The sequence below is a fragment of the Pongo pygmaeus genome, chromosome 3, assembly GCF_028885625.2.
Source record: "Pongo pygmaeus isolate AG05252 chromosome 3, NHGRI_mPonPyg2-v2.0_pri, whole genome shotgun sequence".
Classification (NCBI taxonomy): domain Eukaryota; kingdom Metazoa; phylum Chordata; class Mammalia; order Primates; family Hominidae; genus Pongo; species Pongo pygmaeus.
The window spans coordinates 112,007,619-112,020,209 of record NC_072376.2 but is presented as its reverse complement, the minus strand read 5'-3'; positions in this window follow the sequence as shown (position 1 = coordinate 112,020,209).

The following is a 12,591-nucleotide window of genomic DNA, read 5'->3' as shown; positions in this document are numbered from 1 at the left end:
ATTGACTTTTCTGTTCTTCTCAGAAGTTATATAATTAGATGGATTAAGATTATCTCTAGAGTCTCTTCTGGCACTATGATTTGATTTTGTTTTCTTCTGTGAGGTAGAAGAATATTATTTTCAGACACAAAAAAATAAAAATACAACAAAACTACCTTTGAAATTTATAATTCCTTGATATCAAAAGATGATGGAACAGGAAGTTTTAAGCCCTCATCTCCCTATAGAAACAATGAAATACTTAACAATGATAAGTTAACAATGATATGCAGAGCAAAATATCTTTGCACATATTTCAGATTGCAGTTAAGAAGTACCCCCAGATGAGCAAAAATACTGATATTGGCCACACTGAAATGAGTTAGAAGAGCAATTTTACTTTACCATCAGCCCCTCCCCCAAGTTGGCACAGCTCTGAGCTGGGAGTAATTGCCTCAGCTTGTGGATGCTCCATTCACGAGTAAAAAAGAGAGTGGAGCATATATTCATCATTCCTGGCATTTTGGCACAGTGCCCAAGGGACTTCTTTCTGCCATGCCTCGCTCAGAACACTGAGAGAATCAGAATAGTTTAAATTCCTAGGGGAAGTCAAGAATAAGGAAAAGAGGTGAGTAGCTCACCGCAGCTGGCACAATTCTGCAAGATTGGGAAAAGATACATAACCCTTAAACATCTTCCCCAGGAGGAAAGGAGGGAAGTGAAGTATACATATCCCTAGAAAAAAAATGAGAGGCTCCCAAAATCTCTAGCTAGGCTGATTGGTGAAGGGCTTTCCATGTTGAACCCAGGCCTAATGAATGGGAGAGGTGGCTATTTCTTCAAATATACAGACACCAACACAAAGCTACAAGAAATATAATGAGTTGCAGAAATATGACACAAACAAAGAAGAAAGAAAAGCACTAGCAACTGGTCTTAAGAAAAGAGAGATCTGTGAATTGCCTGACAATTCAAAATAATCATTTCATAGAAACTCAATTAGTTATATATGGCAATGCAGATAAACAACTAAATGAAACCAGAAAAATAAAACATAAACAAAATGAGAATGTCAACTTAAAAACTATAAAAAAGAACCAAACAGAAATTCTAAAGATAAAGAATATAATAATTGAACTGAAAATTTTACTAGAGGGACTCAATGGCAGACTAGATCAAGCAGAAGAAAGGCTCAGTAATTTTTGAATACATGTCATTTAAAATTATCCAGTCAGGCTGGGCATGGTGGCTCATATCTATAACCCCAACACTTTGGAAGGTTGAGGCAGCTGGATCTCCTGAGTTCAGGAGTTTGAGATCATCCTCGGCAACATGGTGAAATCCTGTCTCTACCAAAAATACAAAAAATTAGCCAGGCATGGTGGTGCCCCTGTGATCCCAGCTCCTGGGTGGGAAGGAGGTGGGAGAATTGCTTGAGCCTGAGAGGTGGAGGCTGCAGTGAGCCAAGATTGTGCCACTGTACTCCAGCCTGGGTAACAGAGTAAGACCCTAATTCAAAAAAATAAAAAAAATGTTAAAAGTATCCAGTCATAGGAACAAAGGTAAAAAGAATGAAAAAGAGTGAAGAAAGACAAAGGGACTTATGAAACACCATCAAGCAAATTAATATATGAATTATGAATGTCCCAGATGGAGAAGTGAAAAAGAAAGAGGCAGAAGAATAATGATTGAGCCAGGTGTGGCAGTGGATGCCTCTAGTCCCAGGACACAGGAGGCTGAGACAGGAGAATGGCTTGAGCCCAGGGCTGTAGTGTGCTATGATTATGTCTGTGAGGAGCCACTGCACTCCAGTCCAGTCAACATAGCAAGATCTCATCAAGAAAGAAAGAAGAAAGAAAGAGGGAAAGAAAGAAAGAAAGAAAAAGAAAGAAAGAAAGAAAGAGAAGAGAGAAAAGAAAGAAAGAAAGAAAGAAAGGAAAGAAAGAAAGAGAGAAAAGAAAGAAAGAAAGAAAGAAAGAAAATGAGAAAGAAAAAGGAAAAGAAAGAGAAAGAGAGAGAGAAAGAGAGAGAAAAAAGAAAGAAAAGAGAAAAAAAAAGAAGGAAGGAAGGAAGGGAAAAAGAAAGAGAAAGAAAGGGAGAGAGAAAACAGAGAGAAAGAAAGAAAGAGAGAAAGAAAGGAAAGAGGGGAGGAAGGGAGGAAGGGAGGGAGGAAGGGAGGAAGGAAGGGAGAAAACAGAATGAAGAAACAAAGTGGCAAAACAAAGAAGGAAGGTTGGTTGAAAACTTCTAAATCTGGAGAGGAAAATAGTCATCCAGATGAATGAAGCTCAAAAGATCCCAAACAGTATAAACCTAAGCAAATCCACACCAAGACACAATATAATCAAATTTTCAAATGTGAAAGAGAATACTGAAGGCAGCAAAAAAAAAGTGACTCATGATGTACAATGCAGCCTCCCTAAGTCCATCAGCAGATTTTCCAGTAGAAACTTGCAGACTAGGAAGGAGTGGGATGATATATTCGAAGTGCTCGGAGAGTTTGTTATTTTTCCCCAAGATATCCGATTGGAGGCATTGTTAGCATGCCTCTCCCACTTGGAAAGACAAAATAGTGTGTAGAGATTCATACGTGAACTTTCTTCCAAGAAGCAAACACAGGAACGTAATAAGAAAATTGAAAGCCACAGACTATTTGAAAGAAGCATTGGGCTGTAGCTTACACTGTGAGCCAACTAGAAAACTGTTAAGTCCCCAGAGTGTGTGAAAGGGGATAGACTACCTCTGTAACATACACTCCCACTGGGAAACCTGGCAATTCAGGCCATGGGGGAAGGCCTTAACTCTACCCAGTGCTGGAGCTGACTTAGTGAGTGGTGGGGAGTATATGAGAAGAATTGACATTAGGACAGCCTTTATATTCATTTTCAGTCTCCAGCAGGGGTGGAGGGAAGCCATTCCCGATCCTACCTCACAGGGGACTTTGCCAAAATCTACCAGCTAATTCAGGTGGCAGTCACAGGTAGAAAGAAGCTGCCATCTGAGATTCATGATATACAGTGGAGACAAACCCCCTTGGCCAGAACTGAGGGTTGAGTGGGAAGTGTGCTGCAGCCACAGGCACAGGAGCTGGGCGCCCCTGCTTCACAGGCAAACGAGGAGAGGCATGGCCTGAAAGCCATGGTTGCTGTCTCCTTGTGGGAAGAAATATGGCCTGGGGCACTTTTGAGTTCTGAGCACAGACTGTGTGGAACCTAGCTAGCTGCTGCTAGTGGAATGCTGCTAGTGGAATGCTGCAAGTGTGAGACTGGCCTTGCCCAGTGAGTGGGAGCTGCGTGGTGCTTACTGCCACCTGCTACTCTCCACTCTCCACGTGGACTCTTCTGTACAGCAGAGGCAACTGTGCTCTTCCCTGGAACATTACCCTGGTAGCCAGAGAACTGCTCTATAATCCTCAGTGAGGCCACTGCTTTTGCTCACATGTGGAGGGCCCGAGCACAGACTTGCCTGACCCAGCTCCCACTTGCTGTTGCCCTTCCAACCACCCTGACAGCTTCAACAAAGGATAAAAACTTTTGTGGGTTCTGTGTGGCCTCATCCATTTCCTGAGTCACCAGAGTACATCTTCTGGATAACATAAGGCAAACTCAAATCCCACTGCTACCACTGCAGCTGGTGTTCTCTTGCAAGCGCCACCTCCTGGCTGGAGGCCAAGTGCCACAGTTCATTATAGTCTCTACAGGCACAATAACAGTGTGCAAAATGGAGAAAATTTGTGTGTAACCTCAGCTATCACCATTGCCTGTATCATCCTGGCTAACCAAGAGGTCCTGAGTCTGTCCACACGACCGGTTCCTTACTAATACAACTGACATTTGAGAAAGCCAACAATACAGTAAGGCAACTTGTATTCAAGGAATCTCACAAACTCTATGTCACTCCCCTGCCACCCTTTTCAGAGCTGCGCTGATACCCACTGCTGGGCACCTTGAATACAGATCACATCACTGGACCCCTTATAGACATTCCCCAACACCACTCTGGAGTGTGGCAGCCCCACTGGGCAGCTAGACCCGGAAGAGCAGCAACATTCATAGTAGTCTGGCTCTAAGGGACTCCTACTCCTAGGGGAAGAGGAAGTGCACCACATCAAGGGAGCACCTCTTGGGACAAAAAAAAAAAAAAAAAAATCCAGATGGTAGGCCTTGAGTTCTAGAATTTTCTAGTTGTGGGAAGTTTCTTTCAGCAGAGGCAGAGGTGCAGTGCTGGGCTAGGTGGAGAAAATCTACAGCTCCACTCCAGCAATGAGGCAGTCCTGGTGCTCCTGAAGGGTCTTGGAGAATGGGACTTCTTTTCCCCCTCATCCACTACTGCAGATACAACTGGGGCTCGTCCCACAGGAGCTCGGCATGGATGCGCCTGTTGACAGCCTTTCTGGAACACTTCAGGGTGTCTGCAACCTCACAAGGGGAGTGCCTTCCAGGTGCAGGCTTGCATGAGGGGTAGAGTCATAATCCCTCTCTACATGGAACATCAGCATTCCTGAAAATGAAAAGAGGTGCCTGCCTGATCTGAATAGCCGTGACACTGCATCAGGAGTGTGACTGTGAAGTGGATTGCCTTCCTGCTGAACTGGCAGGGGAGCTGAGGTGGCTCCCTCCCTTCCCCTGAAAAAACCTTAGTGCATTTCACAAAGAGCTCCCCCAGCTGTCTCTGTCAAGGCTGGGACCTCTGCCTACCATTGGGTATTGAGTTTGCCAACCTGCGTTAACCACAGCTGGTTTTAACCCATGGTTACCTCCCCTCCTGGCCTGAAGCCTGAACTTTTCAACCCAGTAAGTAAAATGCTGGGGGAAAATAAATAAACAAAGTACCTACCACTGGACAATGAGATGAGCTTCAAGAGACCTCTGCCCTTCCAACCCCACAGGAGACAGTGAACCTGCACACGAACTAAGCACATTACTATTACAACCAGCATCTAAGAAGCCACAAGACTGTATATAACCAACGAACTCATTTAGAGTCTCCACCCTTGAAAGCACTCAGAGCTGAACTAGGTTACCCTAAACTAAAAACATTAAAGTCACATCCTCAAGGGGGATTTTTTTTTTTACATCACAGTCAAATACAAAAGAACCTGGGTCCTCACATTTAACCGTCTATCTTGAGCACACTATGGAAAATTAGCTCATTGGAATAGCTAGTTAAGATCTTGGAAAGGACAAAGACTTGTTGTGACATAGGACCAGTTTGTTCTGAATAGTCATGTGACAAAATGGGAAAAGGCTGGGGAAAATGGCATTAAACCTGGATAACTAGGTGAAAGGAGAGAAGGGATTGCTTGAGGAGGGCATTGAACCCTAGGAGTGGATGGGACAGGCTGACACAGGCTGATGTGTGTCGTGCATGTGTTCTTTCTCACACTAGATAGTGAGCCTCTGAATACCAGGCCCTGCGTCTTACACACCTTCGTATTCCTCGCTGTGATCTACACACGACAGCACTGCACATACTGCATGTCAGTTAGTTGAGGTCCGAAAAGGGAACGTCCTAAAGAAGACTCTGATAAAAGGAGAAAGATGGGAGAATTCTGAGATAGGCAGGGCAGTGGGAGAGGGGTCAATTTTGAAGCAGGAAGAAAGGGAAAGGCCTTAATGAAAGAATGGAAGAGAAAGAAAAAGAACTGACAATGACAGAAATAGAGGTAGAGCAGAGACTGAGATCCAGAAGAGCCAGTTAGTAGTGGACAAAGAGAGAGAAAGCAAGGAGAGTGTAGATGTGGTTGCTGGATCTGTGTGCCCCTTAGACCGTTGCCCCAGAGCCGATAGAAATGGAACCCACAGCAAATAGTTGTTACTCATGGTGCTTAATCTGTGTGAAACCTTTTACCTCCATCATAACATCTAATTTTTAAAATATTTATGAAGCAGCTATTATCTACATTGTAGAGATTAGGAAACGGGCACTCAAAGAGGTGAAGTAATTTGCCCTGATAGCAAATGCATTAAACCGAGGTTAACCAGATTCCAAATCCAGTGCTCTTACCGGTAACAAGTGCACACTGAACTGCTGCCAGACCCACGCATCCGGATTCTGCTCTGGTGGGAAGAATTGATAATGCTGTCTGAATGCAGCTCTGAAAGTACCTCCTGAGAGTAGCGCAGGGTTTTTTGTTACTCACAGCTTTCTCCTCATGCTAAGAATCCTATACAGTAAAGAGCAGGGCCATCAGAGTGAGACATTGGAGCTTTGACTCTGCCAGTTACATGTGACCTTTGACTTGAGCGCTTGGCCACTGTACATCTGTTTTATTATCAATAAAAGAAGGATCTGAGAGGACCTATTTCATTGCATTGGCTGCAGAGAAGCCAGTGTTTGTAAAGTTCTTAGTGCATAGCCTGCTCAACACAGGGCCACTATAAATATTATAAACTTTTCCTCCCATAGTCTATAGAAGGAAGTCAATAGGCTCTGTGGGGGCTGCAGGTCTGGGAAGGGAACCTGAGCACCTGAGTTTAGGTCAGAGCACAGTCAATAAGGCCAAATTAAAGGGAAAATGTGTAGAATGCTGTAGCCAATTTGGGGTTTGCAATAGACCAAGAAAATGTGCTTACCTCTAAAACGGAGTTTGACAACGTAGGAAGAGTTGAAGTAGATCTTGAGAGAACAGGCAGAGTACAAACACCAAACAGGGAGGCTAGGAACTGTTCCTTGAACACCAGGACAGGTACTCAGTAATATCATTACTGTTCTCTAATCATGTGGGAGAGTTTAGGAAGTGCCTCTTCCAATTATATTGTGGCCAGACAGAACAGGGAGTGGGATCCCTAAATGCTTCTCCTCTTTTTCTTACTGTATTGTGTCTGACTTCTTTAACTCAACCTTATATTTGTAAAATTTACCCCGGCTGTTGGGGGCAGTTTTAGTTGATTTTCATTTCTGCATAGTATCCCATTATAGAATATGCCATAATTTATGTATTTATCCATTCTCATGTTGATGGACATTTGGATTGTGTATAAATTTGGCTGTCATGAATAATATTTCTATGAAAATGTTGTGCATGCATTTTAAGTGGACACATATTTAGAAATGGATTGCTAAGTCATAGGTTGCGTATCTTCAATTTAGTAGATAAGGTCAAAAGTTTTTCAATCCAGTAGTATCAATTGATGTTCCTGTTAGTGGTGTAAGAGGTTTCTGGTTTTTCCATATCCTTACAAACAGTTGGTATTATAAGTCTTTTTAAATTTTAGATAGTTTAGGTGGTGATTAGTGGTATCTCATTGTGAATTATAGATTTAAATTTTTTACTTATTTATCTGAAATATAATTTGCACATAAAACTCATCTTTTTATAAGTGCACAGTTCAATAATGAGTTTTGACAAATGTATTCAGTCATATAATACCACTACAATCAAGATATAGAATGTGTCCTTTAACACAAATTTCCCTCCCTTTCCTTGGCAGTAAGTTCCCTTCCCTCATGTCTATGACTGTGCAACCACTGCTAGGACTGAATGTTTGTGCTCTGCTAACATTCATATGTTGAAATTCTAACCCCCAAGGTGATCATGTTAAAAGATGGGGCCTTTGAAATGTGATTAAAATGTAAATGGATTAGTCCCCTTATAAAAAAACCCCAGAGAGATCCCTTGTCCCTTCCACCAAGTGAAGGCACAGCAAGAAGACATCAACTGTGAAGCAGAAAGTAAGCCATCACTACACAATGAATCTGCTAGCACCTTGATCTTAGACTTCCCAGCCTCCAGAACTGTGAGAAATTAATTTCTGTTGCTTATAAACTACTCCATTTATGGCGTTTTGTTATAGTAGCCCTAACCGACAAAGACAACCACTAATCTCTTCTGTTCACATGATTTTACATTTTTGAGAATATTACACAAATGGTTTGTAACTTTTGGATATGGCTTCTTATATTTTCACACTATTTTGGAGATTCATCTGTGATGCTGATTATATAGTAGTTATCTCCCTTTTATTGCTGAGTAGTATTCCACTGCTGGGATGCACCACAATTTGTTTATTCATATACCAGTTGATGAATATTTGAATTGTTTCCAGTTTTTGATTATGATTAATAAAACTGTTATGAACATTTTTGTGCCAGTTTTTGTGTGGAAAAGTATGTTTTCATTTCTCTTAGGTAGACACCTAGTAGTAAAATTGGTGTGATAAATTTACATGTTATCTGCTCTTTGGAATAGGAAACTACAGAAGAAGTGTATCTGGTCACTTAAATATTTCCTGAATACTACTATTGGCAATGACAAAACCAAGTACATAGAATATACACATCATTTTATTTAATATACTAGCTTACATACAAGACACCTATGACCTAGACAAATCCAGGGACTTATCGAAGGTCACACAGACCTTGTCAGAGTTGAAATTCCAACTAAGGCTTATTGAACTAACACTCATATTCTATTCCCAGCCTCTGTTCCACAGAGGGAGTAATTGTTCAGATTCCTGTGGATTGATTTAAGCATCAGCCAAATTAATAATGGATGTAAAAGTGCTCTGCAAATGACAAAGCAATATGGAAAGTTTGATGTTACTATGACATGCTGAATTTGATTAGAGGTGGCAGATGATATAACAACTCAACAGGCTTGGCTGCAGAGCACAGTAAAGCTGTGAGGGAAGCATGGTTAATGATTAAGAGCATAGACCTTATAATTAGACAATCTTGAATTTGAATCCTGCCTCTGCTTTGTACTAAATGTCTGGTCTTATAAAATTATGTAAATCCTCTTTGGGTTAGATCTTCACTAGATACAGGATAATAAAACCTGTTGGATAAGGAACCCATGAAGACTGAAAGAGATAGTATTCAATGACTGGCACAGAGAAAACTCTTACTTAATATATAGCAATATTTACCACTGGTTGATTCTTTTGAATCAAATATTTTTCTAAGGATAAAGTAGATAACTGTTCACAAGTAGCATGTATCGAATTTATATTTATTCAGATCCCTGCAAAGACATGAAATCAGAGGAAAGGAAACGTAAGCACTCCTGGTAGCCTTTTAACCTTAAACCATTTTAGTTATCCTTTTAATTATTAGTTACTCTATGGGAAGGCTTAGTTGACAACCACTTATGAACAAGAATAGAACATAGATTATGGACTTGGAAAGAAGAATCAAAAAGGTATGAGCAGTTATAAAAGGGAGCCCTTGGCCTCTTTCTCACTGTTGATTACTGTTAGTTTTGAATCAAAATATCTTCTAGGTCACTTTTATCATATTTGATAGAGGTTGCCTATAATTTACTAGTAGTGTGACATAGGGGAGTAGCATTATATGAGCATTCAATCAGTTTTAGCTACAGGTGTTGAGAGTGTGGGTGAGTAGTAAAGGGACCTGGATGAGAAAACTGACACTATAGATAGATGGGGCAATTTGGCGGCCCTTCTGCTAATGAACATTGGCCCTGGAGTGAGAGTGACGGGAGAGATATGAATCTGTTTTTCACTGAGCAGATCTCAGTTACCTTGCAGCTCCCATGGGGAGATCCTCTTGCTTCATTCCTTGGTTCTGGTGTTTAAAGATCAATCATTTTTTTTGTAGCATGATCATAAATAGAAGTTAACTTCATGATCTTGTGCCCAAATGAAGAAATAGAAAATCCGTTTAAAAGCTGGTAGAAAACTAGCTCTTAATAAACTGAGAAACTGAGTATCTGAACGCTATAATTTATGAATGATTTAAAAGAATTTCAAGGATGGTTCTGATTTTCAAACCTATTCTCTGCTTAAGGTGTATCTTCATTGTAGATCAAAGACAGACTCCACATTATAAGATTCTTCTACATTGTGTGGTAAAATCTGTGTGAATATAATGTATTTTATCATAGGAGCTTGCTGTAGTTTAATCAGCCTACCCATAAACTAACATGAACCCACATGATAATACCATTCATTTTCTTTTGATGCCTTCCAGTTATTAAATGCAAGGCACTTGTGGTGTGGGAACGAAACATACCCATTTTTATTGAGGAGCTGAGTTGTCCATCTCAAGAATCATGAGATTCGAGTAGAGACACAGTGCATACTGCATATCTGAGGACTAGGCTGGACCATGAGGCACCTATACCCCAGCACCGTGAAAACGTACAGAATGGCCTCTTAAAACTTTCCGCTTAAATAATACCTTTGGTTCCATGGCTGAACTTGTTGGGAATAAGCCCCCAAAATCTGGCCATAAACTGCCTCCAAAACTGGCCATAAACAAAATCTCTGTAGCGCTGTGACATCTTCATGATGGCCATGGCACCCACGCTGGAAGGTTGTGGGTTTACTGGAATGAGGGCAAGGAACACCTGGCCCACCCAGGGTGGAAAACGGCTTAAAGGCATTCTTTTTTTTTTTTTTTTAATACTTTAAGTTTTAGGGTACATGTGCACAATGTGCAGGTTTGTTACATACATATACATGTGCCATGTTGGTGTGCTGCACCCATTAACTTGTCATTTAGCATTAGGTATATCTCCTAATGCTATCCCTCCCCTCTCCCCTCACCCCACAACAATCCCCGGTGTGTGATGTTCCCCTTCCTGTGTCCATGTGTTCTCATTGTTCAATTCCCACCTATGAGTGAGAACATGTGGTGTTTGGTTTTTTGTCCTTGCGATTCTTTGCTGAGAATGATGGTTTCCAGCCTCATCCATGTCCCTACAAAGGACATGAACTCATCATTTTTTATGGCTGCATAGTATTCCATGGTGTGTATGTGCCACATTTTCTTAATCCAGTCTATCATTGATGGACATTTGGGTTTGTTCCAAGTCTTTGCTACTGTGAATAGTGCCGCAATAAACATACGTGTGCATGTGTCTTTATAGCAGCATGATTTATAATCCTTTGGGTATACACCCAGTAATGGGATGGCTGCGTCAAATGGTATTTCTAGTTCTAGATCCCTGAGGAATTGCCACACTGACTTCCACAATGGTTGAACTAGTTTACAGTCCCACCAACAGTCAAAGTGTTCCTATTTCTCCACATCCTCTCCAGCACCTGTTATTTCCTGACTTTTTAATGATCGCCATTCTAACTGGTGTGAGATGGTATCTCATTGTGGTTTTGATTTGCATTTCTCTGATGGCCAGTGATGATGAGCATTTTTTCATGTGTTTTTTGGCTGCATATATGTCTTCTTTTGAGAAGTGTCTGTTCATATCCTTTGCCCACTTTTTGGTGGGGTTGTTTGTTTTTTTCTTGTAAATTTGTTTGAGTTCATTGTAGATTCTGGATATTAGCCCTTTGTCAGATGAGTAGTTTGCAAAAATTTTCTCCCATTCTGTAGGTTGCGTGTTCACTCTGATGGTGGTTTCTTTTGCTGTGCAGAAGCTCTTTAGTTTAATTAGATTCCCTTTGTCAATTTTGGCTTTTGTGGCCATTGATTTTGGTGTTTTAGACATGAAGTTCTTCCCCATGCCTATGTCCTGAATGGTATTGCCTAGGTTTTCTTCTAGGGTTTTTATGGTTTTAGGTCTAACATGTAAGTCTTTAATCCATCTTGAATTAATTTTTGTACAAGGTGTAAGGAAGGGATCCAGTTTCAGCTTTCTACACATGGCTAGCCAGTTTTCCCAGCACCATTTATTAAATAAGGAATCCTTTCCCCATTGCTTGTTTTTGTCAGGTTTGTCAAAGATCAGATGGTTGTAGATATATGGCATTATTTCTGAGGGCTCTGTTCTGTTCCATTGATCTATGTCTCTGTTTTGGTACCAGTACCATGCTGTTTTGGTTACTGTAGCCTTGTAGTATAGTTTGAAGTCAGGTAGCGTGATGCCTCCAGCTTTGTTCTTTTGGCTTAGGATTGACTTGGCAATGCGGGCTCTTTTTTGGTTCCATATGAACTTGAAAGTAGTTTTTTCCAATTCTGTGAAGAAAGTCATTGGTAGCTTGATGGGGATGGCATTGAATCTATAAATTACCTTGGGCAGTATGGCCATTTTCACGATATTGATTCTTCCTACCCATGAGCATGGAATGTTCTTCCATTTGTTTGTATCCTCTTTTATTTCCTTGAGCAGTGGTTTGTTGTTCTCCTTGAAGAGGTCCTTCACATCCCTTGTAAGTTGGATTCCTAGGTATTTTATTCTCTTTGAAGCAATTGTGAATGGGAGTTCACTCATTATTTGGCTCTCTATTTGTCTGTTATTGGTGTAAAAGAATGCTTGTGATTTTTGCACATTGATTTTGTGTGCTGAGACTGCTGAAGTTGCTTATCAGCTTAAGGAGATTTTGGGCTGAGACAATGGGGTTTTCTAGATATACAATCATGTCATCTGCAAACAGGGACAATTTGACTTCCTCTTTTCCTAATTGAATGCCCTTTATTTCCTTCTCCTGACTGATTGCCCTGGCCAGAACTTCCAACAGTATGTTGAATAGGAGTGGTGAGAGAGGGCATCCCTGTCTTGTGCCAGTTTTCAAAGGGAATGCTTCCAGTTTTTGTCCATTCAGTATGATATTGGCTGTGGGTTTGTCATAGATAGCTCTTATTATTTTGAGATACATCCCATCAGTAACTAATTTATTGAGAGTTTTTAGCATGAAGAGTTGTTGAATTTTGTCAAAGGACTTTTCTGCATCTGTTGAGATAATC